A 12,078-nucleotide genomic window follows, 5' to 3' on the forward strand; every position below is an offset into this window, starting at 1 on the left:
CATAGTTTAGATCTTTCTAATTTTAAATATATTAAAGTACAGTGAAAGAGAAGGTTGGAATAATAAATTAGGAAAGAACTATAGAGACGTTTGAGATAGTCAGGAGAACAATTCAAGCGAATACCCTATTTCTGGGATTGCATATTTGCAATGTCTCTTACTCAGATTCTTTTACTTCAAAAACCTATTTATCCAATTAGAACACAATTTGACTATATATCAAACCTTTTAAAAGTCTTGCCAAACTATGAGACAGAAACAAATCTAGACATGGTACACATTTTATACACTGTTCATCATGACTAGGATATTCAAATTGCAAGTAGTAATTGGATTAAAATTGTTATTTTCCTTCAATTTCACTGGGAATTATAATATAATTACTAAAACATAAGTTATGCTGCAATTTTATAATGTGGACTTAACATAGATATAACACTGTGTTTATAATTAAAAATACACCATAGTCATTTTTTAATTCTTAAAAGTATTAACTATTTACAGAAAAGTAGCCTAAAATGTTTTTTTCTCACTTTGAAAATTAACTATGTATAAGTAGGTATATTACATATATATGTAATATACCTACTTATACATATATATGTGTGTGTGTATAAATATATATATATACACATTATATATATATATTAATATATGCCATTTGGAAAAGAATATATATATATATATACACACACATATATATTCTTTTCCAAATGGCATATATTAATATATATATATATATTATTTTTAACATTTTATAAAATAACAGATATTTGTTACAGGAGAAAGAAAATAAATTTTAAAGGTGGGCAATCCTAGATTAATGCAACAGCAATGCAGCTACATTTGCTTCATAAATGTCAGGACTTTAAAAAGTCATGCTATATAATTAATATTACTTTAATGATTTAAGCATGTAATAAGCTGTGTTAAGCATTATTACACATGTGTTAAGCATGTATTGAACTGAGTTAAACTTATCTAAACCTTTTAATTTACATCTTCATAGATTTGCATTTTAAAAAATTTATAGAAAAATCATACTTTTATCTAGGTTTTGCCTAAATTTTTCTCCTTTATCATTTTTAATATTACATATAGAATGGGGACAATAAAAGAAAGCTTTAACGGATCATTTTGGGGCCTGTAATTATGGTGACTTTAAGTGGTAGTTTAGTTTACGGAAGACGATTTTATGAGAAAAGAAGAGACAATTGAAGAGAGTATAAATCTAAAAACCAGAACAAGCAAAATAACCCTCCATGGCTGCGCTATCAATGTTAGAAAGCCAAAGTTAAAGGCTTTGCCCTTATGGCTATATCACTAAACAGACAATCCCTCTTCAGTCTCACACAATTATACTTTTCTACTTTCCACATTTCATGGTATGATGATAAAAATTCTTCAAAAGTCTCACAAAAGATTTGCTTGTTTCATTATTAAAACATGCACAATTAAATTGGAAAATATGTCAAAATAGTTTGTTGAAAACCTATGACCAGTTTTTCTCCTGTAATATCTGTTAATGTTAGATCAAATATCAAATATGAAATATACATACTTTTACTTTTCCCATTATGTGTCAACAATTCCCTTATTGTGAAAAAGTTAATAGCTAATTATTGCTATTAGCAATAATCTATTAGTAATCTATTAGCAATTCATGGTCTTATTTTCATTACAGTAATTCCAATATAACTTGTTCATCAATGTTACATAATAACTTTATATATTTTACATTTTCCTAAGTATGAAATATATATATGTAAAGAAAATAATCTGCTGAAAAATTACATTTGATTTATGATGAAAGTTTTTGAATTAACTATATTTAGTTTTAATATTTTAATAGGTATGAAAAATGTCATTTAAAAAAATAAACTAGGTAAGCCTAACTTTTTGTGACCACTAGATTGATTTATTTTTGAGACATGGAATGGAATGAACCAAATAACAGAATTGCCTATCTATTATATGAACAAAAAGTGAAGAGTTTCACAAACATTCATAATTTCTTCAACATATTTCAAGATAAAGATATGAATGAAAAGTACAACATACATTAAGTCCTAATATAATGTAGGATAGCACAAATATTATGTGTTAGGGTAGGTGTGCCTATTCCCTGACAAAATATTATGTGATCTTGGGGAAGTCATTTAATTATTTAATTCTAGTTCCTTTCTCTGTGAAATAATAGCTTTAGCATAGTTTATTTCACAGCCTATTATAGTCTTAAAAAGCTTCCCAAGATCAGAAGTCCAAATTTATAACAAGAACATATATTCATAGATTTGTTTAATCCTAAAACAAAATAAGCTAGCATTTAAAAAATATATTTTCAGGGACCATATTGTGGAGTGATCATTTTAAAGATGAAATCAGTTAGTGTTAATTTTATACTCTGAAGAAAGGTCCAATATTAATGTCCTGTTACTGAGTGGTGACCTTTAACGCCCTATAGTTATAATGGTAAAGATATTCTTGGCATCCTTTACGTGCAGTGACTTTTACTGAGAGAAACAATATAACAATTACATTTATAAAGTTATGGACAAAGGCAAGTTTTGCTTTTCCCCTTTCTTTTACTCCATTGCATTTTATGGAACTTTACTTGACAAAAGATAATCAAACCCCCAGGAAATTAGAAGCATTTACTTGCCTATTAATTCTCCTAATATCTTTGTGCTCTGATTGTTTTAGAAGCTTTTATTTGATCTCATTTTTAAATGTCTTATTTGTATAGTCTCATTTTTATGAACAGGAAAAGAAACAGATAGATATAACAGAATCTTGTGTAATTAGTTTGATAAGTGATAGTTAAAAGCTACTAAATAACCAAAGAAAACTTAAGTCTTTTTTATAAATTAATCTACTATGAATATCAAAAGTTCAGAGTATGTATTAGTTTTCTTATCCAATTTTTAAAATTAATTTTTGAAGATTTTACTAATGCACCAAAAATGATACAATTCATTATATTTAGACTCAACCTTGTTCTTGCTCCAGAAAATACATAAATAGGTAATTTTACTCATTAGCAATATTATGTTAGATAAAGTGACTCTTCAAATTATATTTTACTATAAGCAAACAGTCTTTCCTCTCTGTTTTTCATGCCTGTCCATCCAAAATCCATGGCATTTTATTGAACTCGGTGAATGTTACTTTATTCTATGTAAACAGATTGTAGCGTAATTGATAAACAACAGTATTATATACGAATCTTGCAGGTTTTCACAAAATAACAGACATTTCTGAATAGCTAAAATGCCTCAGGTGTGAAATAATGCAACGTTGGCTATTGTATTTATGTTTTCATAAATACAGGATTAATGTGAAGTAACCAACATCCATGAACTTCAAAAGTATTTAAATTATATCTTATAAATAGTCAGGCTGCTCAGAAAATTTCATTAATCATTTATAAAGGTTACTTATAGTTTTGTTGATGTTTTCGAACTCTATGTAATTTAAGGAGATTTGCTTAAAAAACATAAACATCTTTTTTAATTCAAAGAAAATGATCATACAGTAGCTAAAGTCATACAAGTGTACGTAATGTATGCATTTAGAAAAGGTGATCATATATTTTAGCATTTTAATATGGCCAAAATATGTGAAACACTTTCGCATTATCTGTTACATGAATGGAGATATTAAAGTATGAAAGAATTTAATAATTAGGCGAGTATACAAAAGCTTATTGTAAATAAATCTGTATCTTCTATTTAAAAATATAATTGTCTAATTCCTAGGTAAGCCAGAAATAAAAGACCCAGTGATATACACTGAAACGCAAAAGCAGAGAAACCTTATATCAGCTTTTGGTGTGCTTCTGGGAATATCTTACATATTTTTTATGTAGAATTATGGATTATTTGTGAGTCCAACTTAGAATCTTTGCACTTGCTTGTCTTCCTAGGGCATTATTCCCCTATATATCTCAGAGAATATTCCACAGATATCTGAGGGAATATGTATTCCTCACTGTATTCATTCAGTTTCTGGTCACATTGAACCAGATACATTTTTTATGTTCCTTCTACAACAATATTCCTCAACATATTAGACTCTATTACTTCATCCTTCTTTATGTTTTTAAATAAAATTTTTATTTTGAATTAATTACAAAATGATTGCAAAGTTGGTACATTAAGTTCCAACATGCATCTCACCCAATTTTGGTCCTCATTAATGCTACTACCTTGTATTACAGTAGTACATTGGTCAAAACTAAAAAACTAAGGCTGGTGTTGTCAATGACAAAATTCAAGATTATTCAAACTTTACCAATTTTTTCATGAATGTCTCTTTTGTGCTCCAATTGCCAGTCCAAGGTACTACTGCGTGTTTAGTTGCCATGTTTCTTTAGTCTCCTCTTGTCTATGAAAGGATTTCGGTCTTTCCTTATTTTTCATGATCTTGACAGGTTTGGGATAACTGAGTATTTTGTTTCTACATCTGAATTTGTATGAGGTTTTTCTCATGATTAGACTGCAAATATTACTATTATTTTGAAAAAATAGACTATCAATGTAAAGTGTTAGATATATTAGATTTTAGATATTCTCTTTGCATCATATTAAGGGTACTTGATATCACTGGTGATAACTTTGATCACTTAACTAAGGTAGTGTTTGCCAGGTTTCCCAACATTAAATTACTGTTTTTTTCTTTTCTATGCTACATTATGTGGAAGCTAATTCCACACATATGGAGGAATTGGGGGAGGAAATAAGTTCCACCTCCTTAAGTTGAGAATATCTACATATATTATCTGAAAGTTTTCTCTAAAAGAGATTTGTAATCATCAATTTAGATCAGTATGGATTTTTGTATAATTTTCAAACTTCAAATTAAAACCTAATACAGCACTATTTACTGTGTTTCTCAAATCTCTCCAACTTTGGCATTGGAAGCTCTTCCAGATACCTTGGGTCCTGTGACACCCCCTGTGACCCTGTATTTCTTTCTTACTTTTTAATTTTTATTTTAGTACTATAATTTGGGGTACTAAAAGATGCTACATGCTCATCTTGTAATTTCCTTGCCTGAACCCTATAATGAGCCATTTCTCTAATGAATCCTGGTTCCTTTAATTGAACAATGGTATTGAGGAACCAAAATCTTGTCATTGTGTGTATTTACTGTAACTGGGGTGTTGTTTCTAGAGCCTCTCAGCTGACAAAACTGGGTAACACACCATGTATACTACCACATTTATACATAGATATCTATAAGCATTTCTAAATCTACCCATCTATACATATGTTAAACTAAGCATGAGTTTATACTGATGTCTCCACTGTAACCTACTACGTCGTGGTCCATTCTAGCCTTCACTTTTTGGTTATCTGTGACTTCCCTTTCCAAGGGTGGGAAATGTGATTCCCACCCTCCAGTATCCTTTACTTAATCCATTTCCGGCATCCATATAAAGCAATTTTAGAATAGTCTGTACCCATGTGAGAATAAAATTTACCAACTAATATGCAGTACTTTTTTACAGTTCATTTTTTCTTAGCCTTAATGTTTTTAGTCAAAACCCCATTTGCCAAATGTATGTAGATTAGCCCCTACTTTTCTTCCATCCTTAACATTTTTTAATACTATTAGATTCATTTTTCACAGTCTGCATTCCATTCTTGGATCCCCTAGGCATTGTATTTTAAATTTAATAAAAATTATCATTTATATGCTAATTTTACATCTATATACTATATACCTTCACCTTCAAGGAAAAAAGTTCTCTCTTTATTTCTCAATCTCTCTTTCTCTATCCCTTTCTTTGCTATATCCCTCTCTCTTTCACTCTTCATCTCTTTTTCTTGATATTTATATACATATTATTTTTTCATTGTTTGTACATCATCTGCTTTTTCCATTCATGTAATTAATCAAACATATATCTTTTGAGGACTCTATTTGTCAGGTTGTCTGTATCTTGCTAGGGATATTTCAGCATTTACACATATGAATATTATTCAACATGTCCCATACTTTGAGTTGATTATAATGAAAATGTTGCTTAACTCTTTGTACCATAGCTGGCTTCACCTCACTCCAGTTCATTTATTACTTTAGTTAGGTCCTATGCCATCATCTCTAACAGGTATTGGACTCAGCAGCAAGTCATTTTTGTTGCTATATCAGTTTTTAGATTGTTTTAATGCTACAATGTGTAGATTTTTAAGCCTTTGAACACTAGTCTTGCAGGTAAAGTTCCTAATATCTCTTCTGGCATTAGATGACTGATTATTCTACTTTTTACCTTACTGATGCCTACCACCTCTCTCCTCAGTGGACATTCAGAATCTCACAGTTTGATTCAAAATGATCTAAACGTACATTTCCAAAATTCTGTGCACTTTGCCTTCAACAATAAAAAACATAAATATGTTATATACTTATAACATATATATTTATAACATAAATATTTTATATAACAATAAAACAGAAATATTAACTGTTTATCACCATATAGATAGCAGAGGAGGATCTCTATGACACAGAAATGTTAATCTGTAAAAGAAGAAAGTGAGTGTCTAGGTTAGTCATCTGGTTTACTGGGCAAGAAGATTGGAGCTCAAGGAGGTATATATTAGACTCATCACCCACTCCTGATGATTCCTTCATTGTGGGAGGGATGCACATTGTCACTGCACTCCTGTTCTCTTTTCAACTACTCACAAATTTATCTTCTGGATGTTTAGAAAAATTCAACTGGGCATGATCACATCAGCCCCTTCCTCTCTCTCCTTATTCTTGAAAACTACTTTTCCGCTGGGAGGACATTTCTGCTGTATGTTGAAGTTTTATAATGTCTTTAATTGTTAAATCCAAATAGCCTTTCTAGAATAATTAAAAATGGTATTTTCTATCTGTAATTTTTGATAGCTACTTTCTTTAATTTGTTTTCTCTTTTGCCTCTTTTTAGTGTCCCTTATGCAGATGAATTTGGGGATTATAGTTCTCTCTGTTTTCCCTTAAATATTCGTGTTCCCTAAGATGTCACTCTATTGTAGTAGTTGAAAATAAAGTCTCTGCACCTATGAGCTGTTATTGAGCCAGTTATTTATTTTTGTCTTTTGGTTTTATTTCTACATCTGTAAAGCCTAATAAATGCAAAAGTACTATAATGAAAATTTATCGGTCATCTCTCTTTCTTAAAGAGTTAATGGCTCTCTCCATATCCTCTGGAACACTGGCAAATGAATGATCTCAGTATCTTTCTAATATTTTCTCTACCCTAGGGATGTAGATGTATTTTTTACACTATAGGAATTGAACCAAATCAATGACCTCAGTAGCATATTAAAATTGCTGTGCTGGAATATTTTTAGAGTTAATAATGTATACAAATTATAATTTTCCAAAAAAGTACTTTATTCATTTAATGAGGATAGCATTCATATTTACATTTTATTGGCAGTTTGTTTTTTTCCAATCTTTTCACTTACTTTGCCACATATATTATGTCTCAGGAAGCATTAGTATAAGACAATATGCTAAACTTCATTTATTAGCATACTAAACACTAGAAAATGATGTGACTGTATGGTACATATGTGGCTTTTAGAATAAGAAAATGGGAGCCCTGACATGGCCATGCTATGTCTTTACCACTCCATATAGAAATAGTAATGTTTAGGCATTAGTTTTCCTTCTCAGGAATCAAAAGGAAAAAACAAGATTCTTTTTCTTTGTTAAAAATTATGTTGTTCTGAAAGAACTCTGTGAGTGTGTAGAAAACAAGAATTTGATATCAAAATAGTAGAATCCTTTCTTGTTTTTAACTACATTTTTATTCCTTTTTTAATCATTAACTAGAGTTCTGAATTTATTATTTTGAACACAGTCAAATCAGGTTTATTGTTCTTTATATTAATAAAGATTAAATGAGAGATATAACAGAAACATTATTTTCTTCGTTCAGGATAATTGGTAGGACACTTTTTAGATGTATTTATATCAAACATCACTTTCCAACTATTACTTTAAATACCTACTAATGATGTCAATACAGATAAAATCACCTTTGGTGCTCAAAATACAATGTAGAGATTAAATTCTTTCTAGCATTTGCTTTCTGAAAATAGAAGTCTCAATATCTATCCAAAATAATTAAAGCCATCTAATGAGGCCAAGCTATGTGCCGTAATCGATCGGCAGCCTGTCAGTAATGGTGTCTGAAGGAAATATATCAAACTAATGAACAGCTAAGAGACATGAGAATAACTCTTGGTGCGTCACTCCTAGACTTTCAATAGCTTTCTGAAATACTTCAAAGACTAAGAAGATTTTTTTTTAATAGGTCCTTGAAATAAATGTCTTGACTATTTTTTCCTTATAGTTGAAAATCAAATCAAAACATTTTAATTAAAACACTGATTGTGAAAATAAATCACTATGAATATATGAAAGTGTACACTATTGTACTCCCTTCTCTCTGTTACTTCCTAGATGAATATACTGTGGGTGGAATAGAAGCTTGGAGATTTTCCTAGCCTTTCTCTTTTTCAAAACTTTTTATAATTAATAAATTAAATAGGACATAGCAATTATAGTTTATACTTTTCACAGGTATTGTAATTTTTCAAATTTCTATGTAGAGCACTTGTCTAATATGTACATTGTTCTATACATTTAATTGGTAAAATTTGTTCTTGTTTTCTATTTTTTCCTTAGGAATTATACTATATTTAGGGTTTAGGAGGATCATTTGTATTAGAGAAGCCCTTGGCTTAAGAAGTAGAAATTATTGTCATTATTCTTATTTAACATATAAGGCAACTACAGAAGAATAATGAAATTAATTATGCAATTTTATGAAATTAAAAATACAATTTTTTAAAGATTCCTATGTTCCAAAAAAATATTCTACATATATTATTAAACTCAAACAACATGTAGATCAATGGAAAACAATAGAGAGGCCAAAAATAAATCCATGCATATACGGCCTACTGATCTTCCCCACGGGTGCTAACTACACAATGGAGAAAGGATAGTTTATCCAATAAATGATGTTGGAAAACTAAAATTTTCACAGGCAAAAGAGTGAAATTGGACCATTATCACAAAATATCAACAAAAACCTAAAGAAAAAAATCCTGAAAAAAAAATAGAGAAAAAATTTTCTTAACATTGACCTTGGCAATGATTTATTTCTTGGGTATGACACAAAAGCACAGGCAAGAAAAACAAAATAGGCAAGTGGGTTTATATCAAACTTAAAAGCTTATACACAGCCAAGGAAATGATCAACAAAAAGAAAAAGCAACCTACAAAAGGGAGAAAATATTTACACACCATATATTTGATAAACAGCTTATATTCAAATTGTTTAAGGAACTCCTACAACTAAACATCAATAAAACAAACAACCCAATTAAGAGCTGAATAAACATTTCTTGAAAGAGCACATACAAATAGTCAATGGGTATATGAAGATTTTCAACATAACTAATCATAAGGGAAATGCAAATTAAAACCACAATGAAATATCACTTCAAACTTGTTAGGATAGCTATTAAAAATGCAAAAAATCTCTCCAAAAATAACAATTATGATGAATATATGGATTAAAAAAAGTCTTTGCACACTGTTGGTAAAAATGTACATCAGTACAGATATTATGGAAAACAGTATGAAGTTTCTTCAAAAAATTAAAAATAGAACTATCATATGATCCAGCAGCTCCATTTCCAGGAAAATGGTCAAAGGAAATGAAATTGATATTTCAAAGAAATATCTATAGTCTTGTGTTCATCAGAAGCATCTTTCACAATATATGAGGCATGGATGCAACGTAAATGTTCATCAATAAATGAATATATAAAGAAAAGGTAGTATACAAATACAATGGAATATTATTCAGCTTTAAAAATGAGGAAATACTGTCATTTGCAAGAACATGGATGAACCTGGAGGTCATTATGTTAAGTAAATAAACCAGCTACAGAAAGATGAACACCATTTATTTAAGGTATATGAATTAGTCAAACTCATACAAGCAGAGAATAGATTGGTGGTTACAAGAGACTAAGGTGAGGGAGGAATAGGGAGGTATTGGTCAACAGGTACCAAGTTTCATCTATACAAGATGAATAAGTCCTGGAGATCTCCTGTAAAGCATAATGCCTATAGTTCATAATACTATATTCTGTACTTAAAAATTTGCTAAGAGGTATATCTTATGATAAGTGTGTTTATCATATACATGTGATAATAATAATTAAATCAATAAATGAGTAAATAACTAGGCCAGGAGAAAACTTTTGCAAGTGATGGATGGGTTTATGGAATAGATGGTGATGACAGTTTCACGGGTGTATATTTATCTCCCAAATCATCAGATTGTGTATATTAAATATTTATAGCTATTTACATGTCAATCGTACTTCAATAAAGTATTAACAAAAAACTTTAAACAGCCCTGTGATGTAGCTACTATTTCAATTTTTTTCATGAGAAAACTGTGCTAGAGAATGATAATGTAACTTTGCCAAACACAGTCTGTCAGTACGTTATGAAAGTCAGGATAGTTCCTATGTAGTCTAGCTCATTCTGGTGCTTTACATAATTATGGTGTACTATTGTATTTTATTAGGAGTGCTTTAGGAGAAACTTACTCAGAGTTATCATTTGAGAAATCTGAAAGACAATCTTCCTTGCCATTGCTAGAATCAGCTTCTGTTATTTCTACTTTAAAAACCATGGGATTTTAAGCTGCATTGTCCACTAGAACTTTCTGCAATGATGGAAATATCCTACAGCCCACATTCTTCAATGTGATGATTACCAGTTAACATATATCTAGTGCAATTGAGAAACTAAATTTATAATTTTATTTAAATGTAATTAATGTAAATTTAAATTTAAATAGGCACATCCTGCCAGCAGCTACAGAATTAGAGTGTGATAGTCTAGGCTTTCTGGTCTAGACAGATATACCCAAGAGACTATTCAGAGCATAACAGTGTCTGAACTAATTTGCATTGAAAGTCATGCTCCTACTCTTAGTGATAAATTTGGTTCTTGTTCCAGAAATTTCATCCTGATTGAAGCTCTGACCTTTTTTTAATTCCCTTATCTGCAATTCTGAGAATTTTAAGATTAGCATTGAAGAAGCTCAAGATCTAAGACAGCAGTTATGGACTGAAGACAGGGGTGGGTTTAAATAAAGGGAAAGTTTAGATGAGTTCTCTTAAAATGTGGGGTTTAAAGAATGTAAGTCCCAAATTCTTCTACCACAGTATAACTGCTGAGATGGTCATGAAGTCACACTTCCTTGTCTTTCATCTCCCCTTTAGTGCTTTCATCCACTTTCCTTTTCAGTGCCAGTAGATACTGCTATAAACCAGATTCTCTACGAAATTGAATTCAGTCTCATTAACTGTAACTTACTTTTCTTTGACTGGAGTTAATGCCTGCCTTTTTAAAATGTCCTAATACAGCAGTTATTAAGGAAAAAAAGAAAAACTAATACTTCCTTTTATACCACATTTTGCTATTTTTATTTTCATATAGGAAAAGCAAAATTTACTCATATATTCTTAATTATTATTTTTTGGATATACACAATCTTAAGAAACCTTCTTGTATATTTCATGGAAAAATCAGCCTCAAGTGATAGCAGAGATTAAAGCAGAGGGGCATTTAAGAATGATTGGACAGCTATATATAAAACACACCTGAAAATGATGCCAGTGATAATAGCACTGAATGAGAAGGAAGGGAAAGGTAAAAAAAGGATTATCATATTTACCATTTCAGTAACTCCAATCCTCCATCCCCAGCTCAAGGTTCGAATCCACTCTGCCCCTGGTTTAAGGTATCTGCTTAGCAGTGAAGGGACTAGATATTTTGATAGCAGATGTTTATTAGAAGAGAAGCAAATAAGAGAATATGAAACAATTAAGTAGATAGAAGTGTTTAAACAATAATCTGCTTGAGATGGTTCTAACTCAGATTTCAATCTAATATCTCTTTATAGCAGAAAATTAATCCCATCTAAAATCTCTGGCTTTTATATGAAGAAGGAAAGTAGAGTACTGGTTTCCAAATGTTTCC

This window comes from Microcebus murinus, chromosome 13 (assembly GCF_040939455.1).
Source record: "Microcebus murinus isolate Inina chromosome 13, M.murinus_Inina_mat1.0, whole genome shotgun sequence".
In the NCBI taxonomy this organism is placed as follows: Eukaryota; Metazoa; Chordata; class Mammalia; order Primates; family Cheirogaleidae; genus Microcebus; species Microcebus murinus.